This window comes from Pelmatolapia mariae, linkage group LG14 (genome assembly GCF_036321145.2).
Source record: "Pelmatolapia mariae isolate MD_Pm_ZW linkage group LG14, Pm_UMD_F_2, whole genome shotgun sequence".
Classification (NCBI taxonomy): Eukaryota; Metazoa; Chordata; class Actinopteri; order Cichliformes; family Cichlidae; genus Pelmatolapia; species Pelmatolapia mariae.
In genome coordinates this window covers 32,301,795-32,320,626 of record NC_086239.1, presented here as the reverse complement: position 1 = coordinate 32,320,626, position 18,832 = coordinate 32,301,795, and the positions used below count along the sequence as shown (strand labels likewise).

The window sequence follows — 18,832 nt, the reverse complement described above, 5'->3', positions numbered from 1 at the left end:
AAAATCTAGTCAAGGCCATTACATTAAGGATTAATATCCTCAATATTTGCCTGCAGCCAGGTCTTGACAAGTTATTCCCTGGATGTCAAGGCCTGTCTCTTAAAATTACCCTGTGGGGGCCCCTGGTAGGTGGCTCTGCCATCACATTAGCTTAATCCCCTCAGATGTGTCTGCTCTGCTATCAGTTATGGGATGTGATGATGGCAGCAGAGGGAGAGACGGGAAGAAAGCGCTGCCTTCCAACCTGATTACCCCTACCATCCAGGACTGCCTTATTACATCTAGGCCAGATAACAAGCAGGAATTAGTCCACATGTTAATGAGGATGGGCTAGACAAACTGGCTAACATCTGAGGAGGAGTAGGTAGAGTGAAAGAGACATCTGTGTTGTCCCTGGTCACAGCCAAAAGGACAAACGAAAACGGGCTGTCTATATGGCACTGGTGTTAGGAAATCAATTGGGTGAAACTCTGGCATGTTGATGAGAATGAGGGGATAGCAAAAGGCTCTGACCATGTCTGTGTCATTACAGCTCAGGATCAGAGGGGATCCAGGGATTTTAATACATAACAACTGAGCTGTTTCTCCCTCAAACCCTTAAGAAAACTTCAGACGAGTTCCTCCTTCAGACCTAAAAATACTACCTTTAGCCCGTGCACTGCAGCAAAAGCGAAACAGGAGCATTTGATGTAAATCCCTATTCAAGCAGCCACTATGGATACCTGATGAGTCTAAAAACCCACTATTTTAAAAGGTACAAAAATGTATTTAGGAGGAAGGGCGCATTCACGCAGCCATTAAATTTTCTCAGTTACATAATGTTACTCAGTATGTTTTGATTCAAATTTGTAATAGCAAAGACTGTAAAGCATGCCAGCATGATAATGTATTCATGATTAATATTTAACATAATTTAAAATTCTCTTTCAAGTGTTGTGTAATGCAGAGATAGAGCAGCATGTAATCAAACTGAATTTCCTTGCAGCAAAATGAGAGGAGGTAAAAAAAAGAAAGAAAAAAGAGCCAAAAAACGACTTTATTTCCCAAAGATGTTATTATTCTATCCAGTGAGGTATAATATTTCCATTTGAAAAATCAAACTTGATGGCAATTCTCAATCATACTTTGGTTAACACGTTTGCTAAAACGATCAAAACCATAAAGTTGCTCAGCTCTGCAGCAGGCACCAAACAGAGTAGAATGGGAAAAGAAAGACTTCATTGCATAGTTTCCACATCAGGTCAGATTATGATGATGACAGTGAACGCTGGAAATTGCTCCAAGACTACGGGCGGGAGGGGAATTATTGCCACAACAAAGACTGGAGCTGAGGTTCATTGTGTAAGCGCCTAAAATCAAAGGTTTCCATGTGAACTGTCACTGTTGGCTGTTGTTTTTTGGAAGTAAACTCCCAGAGTCTGCAACGCTGCAGTGGGTGAAATCAATGTGAGCGCTCACATGTTACCGTAACACTATTAAGACAGTTACTGTGGGAGCAGATGAACAAAAAATATGGTCACACTGCTAAGGTGTAAATCAGTATCATATGAGGTCCCACGTTTCTCTTTTGGCTTTTATTTATTTGATTTCTTTATTTTTTTCCCTCACGATGGCTAATTCCATCAAATCCCATCCTCCACACTCACTACGTGGGTTATTGAAAACCAGAGGTAGGGGGGCTGGTGACTGGGATGTAGGAAAAAGATTACCGAGAAAGAAAAAAAACAAAAACATTCTTTCACATAATGTTCATGAGCCAAGCTGTTAGAAAGAAGTGTGCCGTTGTGAGAGGCAGCTACCTCAGGCTCTCCTTCTGCATGCATGCTGTTATAGTCAGATACTTCTCATCCTTCTTATTATCCCGTCCTAAGCTAACACTGCTACACCCCGATCTGCACAAACACACAGCTGGGGATTTGTGTCAGTTAGCGTGTGGTTGTCAGCTATAGATATGCTTCTCGACCTTTTGTGCCTTTCCAAGTGAGACTGGAGATTTCCTTTATTGCGACTTTTCTTAAATGTTTCAAAATGTTCTCACATATTGTGACCTAAATCTAATGTCCTGAGTCCTGGTGTGAAACCTACTCAAGTTAGAGACACACGACGGTCACAAGCACTAAAGCTAATTAACCATAAACAGCATTTTACTGCATGGAACTTCACGTTCTCTTTGCTGCAAAACAGATTCTCTGAAAGATTTTAAAAGTCTTGAATTACGAGTCGTTTCGTTTCATTGAGGTCTTTGAGGTATTTCAGAGTTTGTCCCAAAGCACAGAAAGGAAATCGTCTCTTTCAGACAACATGAACAGCAGATGGTCTCATGATGAAATCGTTGCAGGACTCCGCTATAAGCTGTCATGAGAATAGTTAGTGGAATAAACCACAAGTCTGTCACAGAGCCTTGCTGCAGCTAGATGACACTCTGAGACTGACAGAAAGGATGACAAATATGAGAAATATACAACAACAGCTTGCATTGACACGCAGAGGCAGAGGCAGGCAGAGGGGGTTATCACACCTAATACACCCCCCAAAATAAACTGACCCGCTGAAATGTCTGTGCGATCAAATCTATCTCTTAAGCAAAGAATTAGCGAACATAAAAGTTCCATTACAGATACGAACTATTCTGTAGCCTGTCACTTTAATAACCACTCAGATTTCCTCCTGTAGCTTTCAGCATGTGGAGCAGATTTCTCTTCACAGATGGGGTGATGATGACAGGAGGTTATGTCAGAGAGAGCTTTTGTGCATGCACTCCTTATGAACATTGTAACCACTGTGAGGATTTTTAGTGTAATGTTATGATTAAACTAATGGTCCATATATGCTATGCCTGATGGTTGTACAGCATTTATCTCTATTGATGAATATTCTACCACATTATGTAGAATATATGTTGATGTGCTTTGTGTTTCTTTACTGTCTCTATAGATACTCTCTCAAACTACTCCACTTGATTTTTTATACTGTGTTCAGCTGGTATTACTGTAATGGGGGTCCAAGCAGCAGAGCTGTTGGATAAGCCATAGTATTCCTGCATTGGTGTCTTCTTTCTTCTTCTAACATTGAACGCTCTCTTGAGTGCCACCCATAGGTCAAAGTCGGAGGTGTGATTATAAGCATAACTATGGAAGCCCGGTTCCGCCACTAAAAAGAAAAAAGTATCCATAACTTGAAATTTCGACTTATTAACTCAAAATTTTGAGAAAAGTAACTCGAAATTTCGAGTTAGCGCTGCCAATCAGTAATCTATGTGAATGACATCATTTCCTTGTTACCTGGAAGCTGAAGCCCTCAGCTACACATGCTACAGCTAAGCTACCAGTATTACAGCCAGTCATTAATGCACAAATTGCTGATTATTTTCAGCGTGGCTTCACAAATGATGAAATCCTTGTGTTATTAGCTGAATCACATGGCTCTACTATCAGCAAACGTACTCTCGAAAGCGCCAATTTGTTGCGATCCGGTTTTGAGTGCGCATTCCTCTGCGCCATATCTTTCTGGGTAACAAGAAAATGACGTCATTCATGCAGATTAATGATTGGCAGAGCTAACTCGAAATTTCAAGAAAAATGACTCGAAATTTCGAGTTATGGTTCCTTTTTTTTTTAGTGGCGGAAACGGGCTTCCATACATAACTTTTGAAACACATATTTGGTTTTCAAAAATGAGATATTAGTTTAGAGTATCCTGCGACATCAGTTTCTATTATGTTGGAAATTTTGCTGAAGTTGGCACATTTTTACAGGCTATAATATTTTTCTAGTCTTGACTTAAACTGCAACAGAATGTCTTCAGATTGGATTTTACAGGCAGGTTTTTTTTTTTTTAAAAAAAAAAGACAAAATTGTTAGAGATGATCACCAGACCAAGCCACAATTAAGTTGTCTGAAGGATCTTTGGATATTCTGAAGTGTTTGTTTGTTACAGCAGTAATCAGCTAAACAGGAGGTCACATTATATCTACACAACTGTTCTGTGTATTATTGCAAAACCTGTAGCCCTTCCTGGTATTCTCCCTACAGCAAATGTGTCCTTTCACTACTGGGGGGTAATGAAATGCGCTTCCCTAACAGCCACACTTTGAACATAATGATATCAAATTGTCATGGCAACTGTGCCCGGCTGAACTACTAGGTCCACTAGTCGTTGCTTGAGCCCATATTTGAAAAGTTTTGCACTGATCTGCATGCATGCTTTTTTAAAATTCAGTTTTATCTACTGCTCCAGTGCAACTGAAGTCAAATGAACTGTACTGAAAAGCCAAATTTGTTACTTAGTAAGCTTGTTTTTTTTTTTTTTACTATTTCAGCACTCCTCTAAGCTGTCATGATAGGGTAGTTAGTGGAATTCACCAGAATGCAGTTGCAGAGGCAAGGCAGGAACTCATAATCTTTAGAAATCTGCCAGCACCATCATCCACAGACCCCGTGTGTGCTTTCCACAGAGGTGATTAAGGATCCAAAGAGCTAGCTTTCTTTAGTAGCATCAATCATGACCTCAGGTCAAATTTAAAGATTCCCCTTAGCTTTCCGGGAGATCAGGAGAGGTTCAAGTGCGTCTCTATCTGGGAGGTATGTTTGTTTGCCTTACTGCATTCGCCAGCAACCACTGTTTGTAGAGCGTTCCCCCCCCCCCCATTTTTTGAGTTTTGTTTCAGTTGCTTTGGCAGCCAGCTGATGCTTTATAAGCTTCAGGGGTGGATGGGGCGAAGAAGAGGAGGAAAGGGCTGGATAGTGAGTGCAGTGCAGAATATATGAGGCCAGGCAACTTATTCATGATCGAGTTTCAATTGATCTCCGTGTGGTCATTATCGGAATGACTATGTCAGGGCTAATAGCTTGTCTGAAAGGCTCTTCTATGAACTTGAAAGAGTTGGGTTAAATAGATTTAACCAAATACAATCAGCCTCACATATCAGTGTACAATCCAGAAAATCTGCTCTAATATAGTGATCTTTCTTCTGCCTCTGCTTGCCTCAGATTTCATCATCACAGTTGAGCACTTTTTTCAAATCAAATTTTTGCCGGCCTAAAAAGCATACAGAGAAGTGTTTTATTCCATCACGGCTAAGCCATTGTTCCCCATCTTTTTTTCTCTGTCAATGCTTTTTTACCTGAATGAAAAACTGCCCCCTTTTCATATCCCCCCACATTCTCTGATTCAGGCAGTGCTGATGCCTTTTGTCAAGCTTTCTTGCTCTCTGTCAAGACCCAAGGAATTTCTTTACCCTCTTTCATGCCCCGAGACAATACCATTCAAGGTTATCATTCAAGAGGCCAAAAAGGGCAGGGGGAAAAATGCAGAGGCTAAAGCTGGAGAGAATTTTTGTGGCCAGGGAATTGGAGTGTGGATGTGCCTGAGTGAGCTGGCTTAATGTAAGACAGTCCCTTTTGGGCTTGGAAGATCATCCAAAAGAAGCAGGAAAATGTAAGAGCAACCACACCTGGGAAGACAGTCTTGTTCTTCTATTTATACACCCTTTGCTCAGCATATGTGTTAGACTTTTACTTACCAAAAACATGCCAACGATGAAAAAATTACACGATCAATAAACTGCTTCATTACTCCAGGAAATGCATGAAACGTGACTCTAGTTACATTGTCATTCTCTCCGTGTTTATCTTCCAGAGCTATAATGAAAAGCACCAGGGGTTCAGAGTGTCACATCAGCCTAAAGAGGCCAGTGTGACTAATCTGTTCACAGACCCGTCCCTGCATGTCGAGGCATGAATTCTCTTTCATTTAAAACACAAGACAAACAATAACATGTAACGTTTCCCTGCCTGCTTTTTAAAAAAATCTTATTTTGATTGGCTCCGTCATTCAAGTTGGACTGGCTTAGTCATTTTTAGCAGGGCTTACTCCTGTGTGAGCATTTTTGCTGGCAAAGTTGGGGAATTTTTTTGTGAGTGAGAAAGGGATCTGGAGTTTCACTTGAAAGGAGCAGTGAGATGGTTAGATGGAGGAAAAGGGGGGGGTGCAGAGACAGGAGGGATTTAAATAGGGTATGTGAAGTATGTGATATTTGATGTGCACAGTGAAGCATATAAATATTTGTTGCTGCTGCAAGTGACTGGCATTTGGCTTCAGCTGACTGTTAGTCTTCTGATTGGTTTTCCAGTCATTAAAAAAGTATCAAGTATTAATATTCAGTTGTTTTGTTTTAGTTTATTGATGTTATTTTGTTAAGTAGCTACCTCTGTGATCCTGCTGCATACAGGGCAGCTGGAAAAGGCATAGTGGGAAAGATGCTTTTCCAGTTCTTTTTAAGGCGTTTTCATACTTGTACTGTTGAGTCTGTGGAAACTGAAATCTGGTTTTCTTTCCCCTTGGTACAGTCCATTTGTGCAGATGTTAACACAGCAATCACACTCAAGTACAGTGTGATCCGATCTTGATCTGACCCAGCTACCAAACTGTGTATGGTACGGTTTGAGCAACATGTCTTCCACATAGCCACATATACTTTGCATTCTGGGATGTGGCTGATTACCATAGGCATGCAGGAGTAAATTCTCCCTGTTATCCACTAGTTACGAACATGGCACCTTCTTCCTATATTTACTTTTGTTCTCCCTGCTCCAGACACATGTGGCCAATAAGTGGATCGAGGGCTCTCGCATGGTTTGTAGCGACACATTTTTGATTCCCTTGGTGTTTCCTGTTTGCTAGAAAAAGCCACAACTTTACAAACTCATAATTCAGACCAGAGTAAACGAACTACAGGTGAAAAAACATCCTTACTCGGTACCCAGGGGCTGGACCATGGCCAACTTCCAACCAGAACTTCATATTCATTTAAACTACACACAATTACCTCTGTTATTTGCACAGTTATTGTTAAAATTACAAGTTTAAAAACCGCACCCTTTCTGACATCCCTACATCCATCATATTACATCATATCCTGACAATCTGTTAGACACACCAAGGACTCTATAACTGCACCCTCTCAGCCTGGTAGGCCTGTTGTGTCCCTGCCATTATACTGAAAACAAAGAAAACAGAACCATCAAGATGCATTAGTGTAGTTGAATTTAAGTTAACCTAATTCATTGAATCCTTTCAGCAGAATATTAGTACTGCAGTTTTAGTTTGATCTGTAATTGCATTTATTTGTCTTTATGTATAGGAAAAAAACCCATCGAACCAACCACCCACTCAACAAGCTACAAATTCTAAGAAATAAGCCTTTGGAACGACTTTTTGCATCCCAAGTGTCGATGTGCACGCTGCATCACATGTGCTGTGAGCCAACGCAACCGCCTTCACTGCAGTTTTTTTTCTATTATGTCATTATTATGCTGACAAAATCTGCCCAGACCGACATGCAAAGTATTGCCAAAGTACGACAGATGGCGTCTTCTGCCATGATGAAACTGACAGACAGACTCACGAGGTGAAAACAGTACCTGCCACACTGTCACAGCTAATAATAAACTGAATAAATTTGTTGCCTACTGCGTGATGGTTGACTACACACAGAAACTCTGCTAGTCCGCACTCCTCTGTTTAGTTTCATGTTTCTCCATGATTTGCTTCACAATTTGAATATCAGACACAGGAAACTCTATTACTGACCCGGTCGGTGAGATCAGAGCACTGTGACAAACACAGTCTGACTATTCATTCAGAGTGTGACCATCATCTCCATGACGCACCCACCTCATCTTCTCTTTCGTATTTGCTTCCGGCCCACAAAAAAGGTCAAACTGATAGAAACACTCACACACCCACATTATTATTTCATGCTCATATGATGTCTGTGTGGTTTTACTTTTATGTCATCCTGCAAACCTACATGTTTTTTCATGTATTCTCTCATTGTTTGGCTTATTCGCCTTTTGTCTGTTGAACATCAGTTGCCCTCCAGGAATGACTTTAAAGTAAGCTGAACAAAAGTGAATTAGAGTGTTATAAATATCCATCAACAACCCTTATGCAGTTTAGTGGCTAATCAAATTAACATTTTGTGAACTGTATCTTGATTTAGCAAGTCAATTTAGTAAGTTCCTTACATTGTCAGAGATATATAGTATATGAGACGATCTTACAGAGTTTAGTTGACGAAATTTGGACTATGCTTTAGGATAATTTTGTCATTAGTAGGCGTGACAAATATTTTCTACAAGTAGAACTTAGGGCAGAGATAAACTCGTGGTAGTTAAAATGTACTTATAAGTTAGGGCTGTGGAAAAACTTGAGTAAATCAAAAACTTTAATGACTAATGACTTTAATGATTGATGTAATCAGTTTCGATGACCAAAAATAAGTCAGAAATGATGAACAGCAGGTCTAGTTTGCCTGTGCCCCTCTGCTGTTAACTCAGTCTCATTTCTCTCCTTGTCCACCCATCAGTCAACATCACTGGCCCTGGGCGGAAAGAGCAGTTTGTGTTTTATTGATGTGTTTCAGTGCTTTTGCTAAAGGCGTTCTGTCAAGAGCTGGCCTTATCTAATCACACCATTCATTTGTCACACAGTTTCCTACTACAACCAGTAATTAATAAAAACACCAATTACACAAACAAAATTAACTTCTGCTTCATCGGGCGTGATCAAAACCTCTCTCGGTCTGCTAGCCCAGGAGAACAACACGGTGCAGAAAATGTGCACAAGCTGAAAATGGGCTGTGCTAAATACGTAGCAAGTAACTTTCAACAGAGAACATCCTCTGGATGCGTGCGGAGAATGAGCTTTTCACACAAGGGCGTAGATATTTTCTGTATGTCTCACCCTTTCCACTGACAAACCCATGGCTCTCTGCAAGCGTAACAATGTCTCCTCTGATCTCATACTGCAAATTGGATATCATTCCCCCTCCTTTTGGCTAAGATGAGAGTGCAAGTAGGAGGTATGGAAAAAAAAGAAAGAAAAGAATTTCAGCAGCATCCAAGAGAAATTTCTCCTTTTTATTTTCCAAATACTACTCATTTAGTTTTCCTTAAATGCAATGCATACTTTAACCTTTCTCTTAAATGTAGTCACCTCTGTGCTAAAGCTAGTGTGTAAAATCCTGAAAATTATATTCATATTGTATATCTTAGAAATCCTATCATTCCTGGATCACTTGACTTCTACTGTTATCAATTTGCTGCCTCATTTTTTCCCCCAAACAAAGTCCAAAGAAAGATTAGCTTTTGAGCTATCTAGCAATATTTTAATGACTTATTATCACTATGAAGCTTGGTGGCAGGGTGGTGACAGTAAGCTACTTTGCTTGCACATGACACAGATGGAATCAAAGACAACTCTCAGGCTATTCTGGGCAACAGTTTTTCAGCCCTCTTTCAAATCAGTTTTCAGTAATTAAAAGAAAGACGAGGAATGTGCTAAATAACATGCATCTATGGCAAAGTGTTGAAGAAATGATCTGCATGGCAGCCTGGAATCTCTGTGTGTAAGTCATAGCTTTTCCATCAAGAGTCAAATGAAGAAGAAAATGTATGTTGAGCACAACAGAGCCAAAGGCGATGAAAATCCTCCTCAGGGTAGGATCTACTTTATAGGGTCCTGTGTAGCTGTTTTAACTGGGTCATATCTGATGTGTCGAGTAGCTCCCTCCTCCCACTGACAGAGCCTGACAGAAAAGCATAATGATGTGCCATGTGTCCGAAAGCCAGCATATACCTACAGCACTGCGTTCCTCTCTTAATTACCCTTTATAATGAGCAAAAAGCATGCTAGCACAAGGCCTTCTAGGGAGAGGCAAATGAAAGACATTGCAATCTACGCTGTAATATTCATGTTAATAGCATCCAAATATGCAATGAATGTTTTAGTATCCTCCATGCAGACACTGCCAGACATCAAAATGCCTTTGACAGTACTGGGTCTCATCATGTGAGCTGCTCCATACCGCAAACACAAAGAGCCTCCTTTCAAAAGACAATGCAACGCTTCAGGGATCAAGGAAAAACTGACTCCCAATGCCAAGTGTAGCTACAAAGTACTCCACAGCCTGTGTTTAAAGTCCCGGCCCACTACATTCACGCTGCCTTCTGGGACACACACCAGGCTAGCTTACCACCAGGGATTTAGTTGGATTGAGTTTAAGCAGCCTTACTCTGCTCTCAAAAATCAAATATTCCCTAAACTAACAGGTCACTCTCGCTTCCAGGGTTTCATTGTGTGGGTGTGATGTGAAAACCGTTCAGCAAGAGCGGGACTCTCTTAGGACCTGGGGCCAATTCTAAAGCCTTGAACATGTGTATGGATATCACCAGAACATAGATAACATATATATAAAAAAATGTAGTAAACAATTTCTGAAGGTAAATAAGGCTTTATACTGAGAAAAGAAAAAATGTTTCATAACTACATACTGTCTCTTAATGTCTATTTTCAGTCCGCATGCTAAGCTAAGCTAACTATGAGATGATGGCAGTTTTGCATTTCCCATCCCCACTTACAAACAACTTCAAAAGTCAAACATTTTTTAGTGTCTTACTTATTTACATCCACCCATCCATTCTCTTCTGCTTATCCAATTCAGATCACATTACACTCCATTAAAGTTAAAAATGCCAAAGCCTGTGGAAGTTACTTTTAAAAGAAACAACTTCTTATGCATTAATGGTGAATGGTTATATGATAAAGCTTGAGTGACTCCTCTTTCATCTTCTGCCGTTCTATTGACATTTGAGAGCCCTTGAGGAAGAGAATAGCAGAAATGAGAACACATTATGCAACATGTCAAGTAATCTGTGAGCAATACAAAAGGGCAAATGGAGAGCCAGAGATCAGATTATATGTGGCTGTGTGCTCATGACATTTTGTATGATACTGAATTGGTATTGTGATCCTATAATCTTATAATATCTGGTTTATCCTGTCCACTCAAGGATGAAAAGCTTTCTGCCCCACTGACTTTACAGATTGAAACCAAACAGATGTCAAGAAAAGGCTACTGGTTCTATTTCAGGTGAAGTTTTACCATTACAATACTTTATATTGCTATGCCATCCATGACAGTGCAGTAAGTACTGAGGTAAAATAACGCTAATGCTCTTACATTGTAGGAGACTGTGCTGATGAAATTACAGCTTCCTTGTGAACCTTGTATTTTGGGCAGTGCTGTTAGACTCACAAATGATACAATATCATCCGTAAAAAGTCCAGTTTCTCGACACTGAGCGGTTGGAAAAGCGGCATCACAGAGACACTTGTTTGAGTCACTTTGGTGTTAAAATCTCAGTTGCGGTAAAACATGATGAATTATACAGAGCCCCTGAAGTCGTTTCCAAAACTAGTGATTATTTTTTTCCTTCTTCATTAGACTACTAGCTAAATGTGATGACTTAATTCCTGTTTTGACATGCACTTAAATTTCATGTTCATCTTGATAAACAGTTTCTAATTTGTCAGTTAAGCCCTTAGGCAGAATAAATCAAAAACATTTAAGGTAAAGAAATAAAACCGTCTGGATGAGAATGAACTCCGACAAATTAAAACCCAAAGGGTTGGGCGATAGCGGGTGGGCTGAAAATGAAGCACTTTATATGGGTAATTATAGAAAATACAGACAACAACCACAAATATGTGAAATGGCATTGCTTTGCTTAGTGCCGCATCCATTTAGGAAAAAGCGAAAAGCCACACTCTAACGCAGGATGATAAATGGATAGGTTATTTATCATATTTTTAAAGGAAAATGAAAAGGTGGTATACTGGTCAAGTTTGTTTTTACTATGCCCCAGACAATAAAGACCTAACACCTCTATTACACTTGTGCCTCCCACAACCATATGGCTTCAATCTGCAGCAGGCATTCATGCCATAAGAGCAGTGGATCATATGAATCCACACATTATAGCAAGGCCACAAGGACGAATGAAAATCAATAGTTCCCTGGGACTTTCCAATACTGCCTTTCACTGAGGAATTTATATATATATATATATATATATATATATATATATATATATATATATATATATATATATATACACACATATCTACGCAGTAAGATATGGGAACAATGCTCTTTAAGCATGGTTGGTTTGCTCCACTACTCATGGTGTTTTTAATTTTCCACTATCCCACTGCCTTCTGCTTAATTAACTCTGGACTAACAGCAGTGTATGCCTGGGTATCGTATAACTTGGCAGACAGACCTCTCAGTTTCTCTTAAAGAAACAACATTAGGAAGACAATGCAAAGCAAAGCTAGACTTCAATTTCTCAAAATTCGTTATTTCTAACTCACTTAAATGGTTTCGCAACACCCTGAAATTTAATAGTAAAGTTTAAGATTGTAGTTAAAACAAACAAAAAAGCCTGTGGATGCATAAAAATAAAATCAATTTTGACCAAAATGAACAAACTTGGACTCAACTGAAGGACTGAAATGCAAAATTCAGTCAGCTGCCACTTCACATATACATTAAATTGGACTAAATTACTAAATACATTTTATAAGATTAGAGTTTCAGAGTGTACTGAAACTGTTCCACAAATAGAAGTGAAGCACAATGACACGGCATCCAGAAGTAATAGAAGTACAGGACAGATTGCTACTCACAGGGTCCGCTAGTTGGAAAGGGTTAAATTACACCAATATCTCAAATTGTGAATACAATTATCAGCAATCTTCCTGAATTATATATATATATTATATTAAGTTACTTTCCAACCTAGGGTGTATTAGTTCTGTACAAACAGAGTTATAAAATTCATTTTTTTAAGATCCATCTGTATTCATGAACATGAACCAGTGTCTTCAGAAGCTTAAATTGGAAGATAAAACTTGGGTCCGCTACACTGATGATGTATTAGAGAACTGCTTTGTGGAATGAAACTATGAAATTTCACAGCAAAATTAACTTTGCGTCATTATAAAGCTCTCAGCGATGAGGCTCTCGCCTCCATAATGTCATGCATCCACAAAGACTCACTGTCAATAGAACTCGAGTCACAAAACATCCCCTGATTGAATCAGTTTAAGTGTCTTTGGATCAAAGAGGAGCTTGTTCCTACTCACAAATTATGACTGATTTGTCCTAGATCATAGGTCACCGCATGTGCACAGTCATCTTTTTTTTTTTTTTGTCGTTTTGAATGTTGATTACTGTAACCCTGTTATGGCAGCTTGACTGTGACTGAATAGGCTGCTAAGGGCTGTTGAGAATGTACCACAGGACATTTCAGAGCTAGTCACTCTGATTGATTGAGCCATAAAGAGTTTGTCCATGGGGTTAACAGGACCCGGATAAAAGATTAAGAGTCTGTTGAGTGTTGATTAATGGTCGAGGATATAACCTCTGGCCAGTGGTGCTGAAAGATTTATATAAACAGGGTCTCAGCAGCAAAATATTTTACACACACTGAATTGGAGTAATCTAAAGTCAGCGAGAACAAAACAATTACAGGATATCCGCAGGACATGAGCTAAATCAAAACAGAATTGTCACAACTCTGTAATCGGACAAACAAGTGTATTATTAACTGACAGAAGAGGCAGAACAGAAGCAAGCTAGGAAATAGGATGAACCATAAAATATAACTGAAATGGAATAGCCTCACTTTCATTTTTCGTTTTCTAAGTGAGAAGGAATGTGATGACGGGGGGAGAAAAATTTCCTCTGCATATTTATACAGGACGTTGTCTGTGTCAAGCCCTGCCCCACCCCCTGGACTTGGGCTGCCTGATTAGCATTCAGAGAATTCATTAAGACACAATCGCTGGTCTATGGGAACATGGGAATTCTTGATGGAGGAGAGGTTGAGTTCAGCCCGCTGGGTAACTTACTACAGAGAAAAACACCCCATCCCCCCAAACCTGAAGGTCACCACGTCCTTACTCTGCTACTGATCTGATGGATCAGAGACACACAGCCAATGCGGAGGAGGGGGATTGTCTTAAGATCTTTATTTGCACACGCTCTGTTGTTTCCAGCATCCGAAAAATGTGCACTAACTCTGCCTGAGAAAAAGGCATGACTAAACGCTACTCTGACTTTTGCCTTGACTACCCCCAAAGGCAATCTCCCACAGTCCATCAGTTCCATGTTATAAAAGTGTTTCCCTTGTAAGCTATAAAAAAAAATATAAATAAAATCTGACTTTTATGCTCGCACACCATCCATCCTTCAAAGTTGTACCCCCACCCCAATTTCCCCAACTATTAAAATCAATGTAAAGATGAATGAACCGCAGAAACCAGGGGGACATTGGGTAGACAAATTCTTCCGGCTGCGCCAATGGGTCATACATTAGGAAGGCGAGCTTTGGTTGCAACCCAGTGATGAATCATTCCTCAGGGAAGTACTACACACTTCAGCCCGTTTAATAAAAAACACCAAAAAAGTGTCCCGCATGAAAGCTTCACAATAATAAATCACAAGCGATGCATGCAGCGACGCTGCACAAATCCAGCAGTTTGGCTTTGGTCTCCGCTCACTGCTGGACTGTCATTCTGCTATTTCTTTCATCCCGCTGTGGTTGCTTTGATTTGCAGCACAAATATGAATCTTTTTGTCATTACCTCCTTCCTCAGAAAATGATTTCAAATTATAAAGGAATTATCCAGCAGAGGGACAAATACTTCCCTGGGGTTTAATATCACAATTTATGCTTAAGTGTTTCACTTGAAGTGGTCTCTTGATGGCTGATTAAATTTTAAGCATGCATTAGTTTTAAGGGTTTCACAGTAAAATTAATTACCAGTATACCAGTATACCAGTATGGGGGGTAAAACGAAGAACTGTTGTAAAAGTCCACAACAAATACTCCTAAGAGACATGTGTGCCACATCCTCAAGCTTCCTTCTTTGCCTTTTTTACCACTACATGGAAGAAAGACTTTGATCATCCACTGCATCTCACTCAGAAAAAGAAGATGAAAACAGAGTCGGGGCATAAGAGTTGGGGTTTTCCACACGAGGGAATGCAGAGCGGTAGGAAAATGAGGTGAACAGCAGCCACAAAAAGAGAGCAGAAAACCTCCAGCAGCTGCAGCACCCTCGACAGGAAACTAAGCTGCTGAAGCAAGTGTCAAACAAAACAAATTGCTTAAACCCCTGTGACACATTGCGAAGTCTCATGACAAGAGTGGAAATTAAGTTGCCACAGACAGAGAATGCCAAGGCTAGATCACCAGTATGAAGAATAATGCTGACTCTGATGGCAGTGGTGAGGTGTGTGTATTAGTGTGCTTACGAGGTATCGCTTCACACATGAGAATTAATTCATAAATCACTATACATGTGGCTCCTTTGTCCAACAAGGGATTGGAATTCTTTTATGCACCATGTTCTGTTTTTTGTAATGGAGCCAAAGCTAAAATAGACTTCCTCTCAGCAGGGACTAGAGTATTCTGTCTCAAAAGATCCTTTCTTCTCTCAGAACCCAGGCATGGCTGACACGAATGTGACAGCACGAGTGAGTCAACATACCCAGGCAGTGCACTTTCATTTAGGAAGGAGGGAGCGCTTCAAAGTTCAGCTTATGGAGTAAAGTAAGAATAAAGAACAATGAAGAGCAGTCTGTGCTGGCTAAAAAGGCACTTTGAGATGGAGAGAAACTGAAATGGCAGCAACAAAAGAAACAATTTATGCATTCGAGTTCATGTCAAGAAGAAGAGAAAAAGTATTTAATGCCTCTGAGGTGACTCATTTATTAATACAGCAGTAATTCACTTTTTGTAGATGAGGTTTGGTTTTCAGTGTTCTTCACTATGTTCATCGTCCGTGGCGAATCCCTTCATAGAAACGCTTTGCTGAACTACAGAGTCTATAGAAAGGCAAAGGGTAAGAATGAGCCATTACTCACACTAGAGCTAAAAAGGCACAAATGCAAGAAGACGTAAAAAAATACCAAGGTTGATGTATGGGATATATTTCAGTGAAAACTGCAACAAAGAAATGAGTGTGTTCCCATGAGTGTGTGTGACTAAGATCAGGAGCATGTTGCAAAGGTTTAAGGTACCCATTACTGCTGAGTATAGCAGCAATGGGATTAGTGGTACCCGGAGGGCACAGATGGCACCGAAATCCTCCGAGCCGTTCTGAAAAGGTCACACAAAATACAGGAGAGACACCCCCACCTACTCACCCGACCATTCACTGCTGCTAACAGATTCCTCGGGCAGGATTGTGCTCGGGCTTTTAGTCCCTCATCAATCCTCTGAATGCTCCACAATCATTCTTTTCAAGTGTGGAACAGAGGCAGGAACAGAAATGCCTTTAAAATGTCAAACGACAACAGACCTGAGTTGCAGTGTCATTGATGATATCGTGGCGAGGGCTGAATTCAATGAGAAACATGTGGCACTATAGAGGAAAACAGGTTTATCAAAGCTCTTTTGTTGAAATGTTTAATAAGACATGATACGCAAGAAAGAAAGGACAGATGCAGAGAGATGTATAAAAAGAAATCAGTTCCAATAAAGAAGAATTGAGCTGATGGGCAGCTTTTAATCCCATTTGAAGGGCATTTTTGACCCCTTCATTTCTCATTTTCTCATTCATTTGTCTCTGTCATGGTGAATGTAGTCATGTTAGGTCTGCAGAAAGGAGGTTTGCATTCCTCCTCTGTTGTGCATTTCCTGCCACCATACGGCTGCACTGTCCCCGGGTGCCGGCTTGTCCGCCAGGACCATATGGCAAGGCCAGCAAAGCAGGTAGGGAGCTCCAAGACCCTACCAGTGTCACCAGTTTTCATGTTTTCTCAAAAAATACAAATATAGAATAATGAGTTAAAATATACAGACTAAGACATATGGACCACACCAATTGTCCCATGGATTCATGGGACAACAGGTGGGGCATGGATGTGATGCAGCTTCCAACATTTAACCTCACGAAAGTAAGGAAGGTAAGAACTTTTGTAAATCACTACAATTTATTTGATACCTTAGCACTAGGGCTGGGTTTCAATTAAATCGATTTTAGCTTGAATAACGTGATATCGATTCATTAAATCCTGAATCAATTTTTAAATATAAATGTATTTGCCAAAATCTCAGGTTAAAGCTTTCATTTCAACAACCACCAAACAGCTAAAACAGCAAACGAGAGCAGATAAACGGATTCAACACAAAGACGTAAACACAAAGCGTGGACCCGACGCATCAGAATCTGTGAGATGCTGAAAGCCGACACCTCACAGATTCTGATGCAGCAGGTTTTGTCACTATCTGACCAAAATTGACTGAACCAGCCACAAAAGAAGATCAAAACTATGCTTCACATTTGATAAATATCGTCATTAATTCCCTCTTACCTTTGCTGTTTTGCTTCCACCATGATAAAAATCACACTTCCTCCACAGCCCTCTCTCTCTCTCAGTGCACTTCAAGAACATTTTCCAATCTCAAATCTCAGTTTTCTGTCTTGTCTTATTACGCACCAGTCTATCGTTGTGTACAGCGCTGTCGGCCGCTGTTTTTTTTTTACCTGAGACAAGAAAGCCTAATTTCTGCTGTTCAAAACCTAAGAAATGTAAACTTTTTAAAACCATACCAAACTGCAAAATGCTTAGCTGTGTCTCTAATAAAACCTCTGTAACTTTGCTCTGCTTGACTTCAGTTTTTGATCTACTGCAGAATATTTTTAAGGCAGTTATCTGCTATAAAAAGCCTGGCCAGGAAAATCTCCTTTATGTGTTTCTGTGTTTTATCCTCAGTTACTTTGACACAAAGGCACCTGCTGTGATGCTTACACCTCTGATGAAGTCTCACAAGTGTCAGTACTGGTAAATGATAAGAATTATAATATTTCTGACTGTCTGAGGCACAATTTGATTCGATTCAGTTCTAATCAAATCGGGACCTTGTGAATCGGAATCAAATCGATTATAGAAATCAGTGACTATACCCAGCTCTACTTAGCACAGACTATTTAAACTAAACTTTCTAAAATGATCCCAAGAAATGCACGGTACTGTGCAAAAGTCCTCATTTCGTCTGACTTTCTTATAAGTAGTCCTGAGCAATAGCCTTCCAGACTTTCTAAAGGTCTTTTCAAGTTTTTTCTTTGGACATTATCTGCTTTTTTGCTTATTTTTAGTCTAGTACCTGACTATTTTCAAAGAAGTATTTGTTTTGTTTTTTAAACCACTTCTCACTGACCTATGACTCATTCAAGTATACAAAGGCAACTAACTCATAAGACCCTGATAAGCCAAAGATGTGTCTACACATAACAGGTCATTTAAACTCAATATAAAAACAATTCTTAATTGTAACTTTAGGGACTTTGTTACTAGCAGTCTGTCACAAAAACTCATCATTTGAACCCATTTCTTTAGTTGAAGCCATAAAAAATGCCAAATATGACACGGTTTAAAATATTAGTTTTGCATCGACAATGTGATTCCCAAAGAGCTATTAGCACTTGGTATATCTTGGAATACTGTGTAATGTGTCCTTGAACAACTTTTGGGGAAACTGGACAAGTGGAGGACAAAAGAATAAGAATCATGGCTAAAAAACTATCTAGAGCAGATGAACAGTATCTGAAAGACATGTGCTCAAAAAACAGGGAAAAATCCAACAAAGACCTGACACAGGAGCTGAGAGACTCATGTGGCTCTTCAGTTAATCTTCTGTTCACCAAAGCCTCATTAGAAATGGTCTAAATGGAATGCAGGCTGCCAGGGAAAAAAGGCTAAAGTATGCTAAATTACACATGAACTGAACTGAAAATCAATGGCAGCAGGTGAGTGATGAGTCCAAACGTAAAATGTTTTGTTAAAATGATCGTCAGTATGTACAGAATTTGGGGCTTCTCATAATTGATGGAATTATGAATGCAGAAAAGTACCATCATATTTTGATGGAACATTCAGTGCCATCTGGAAAGCATCTGATTGGCAAAAGCTTCT

At 39.8% G+C, this 18,832-nt stretch overlaps 1 protein-coding gene across 1 annotated transcript in view; it reads right to left on the bottom strand.

Moving 5' to 3' along the window:
* LOC134641176 (LHFPL tetraspan subfamily member 6 protein) overlaps positions 1–18,832 on the bottom strand; it is a 47,507-nt gene that overhangs the window by 4,755 nt on the left and 23,920 nt on the right. The window lies entirely within an intron of this gene.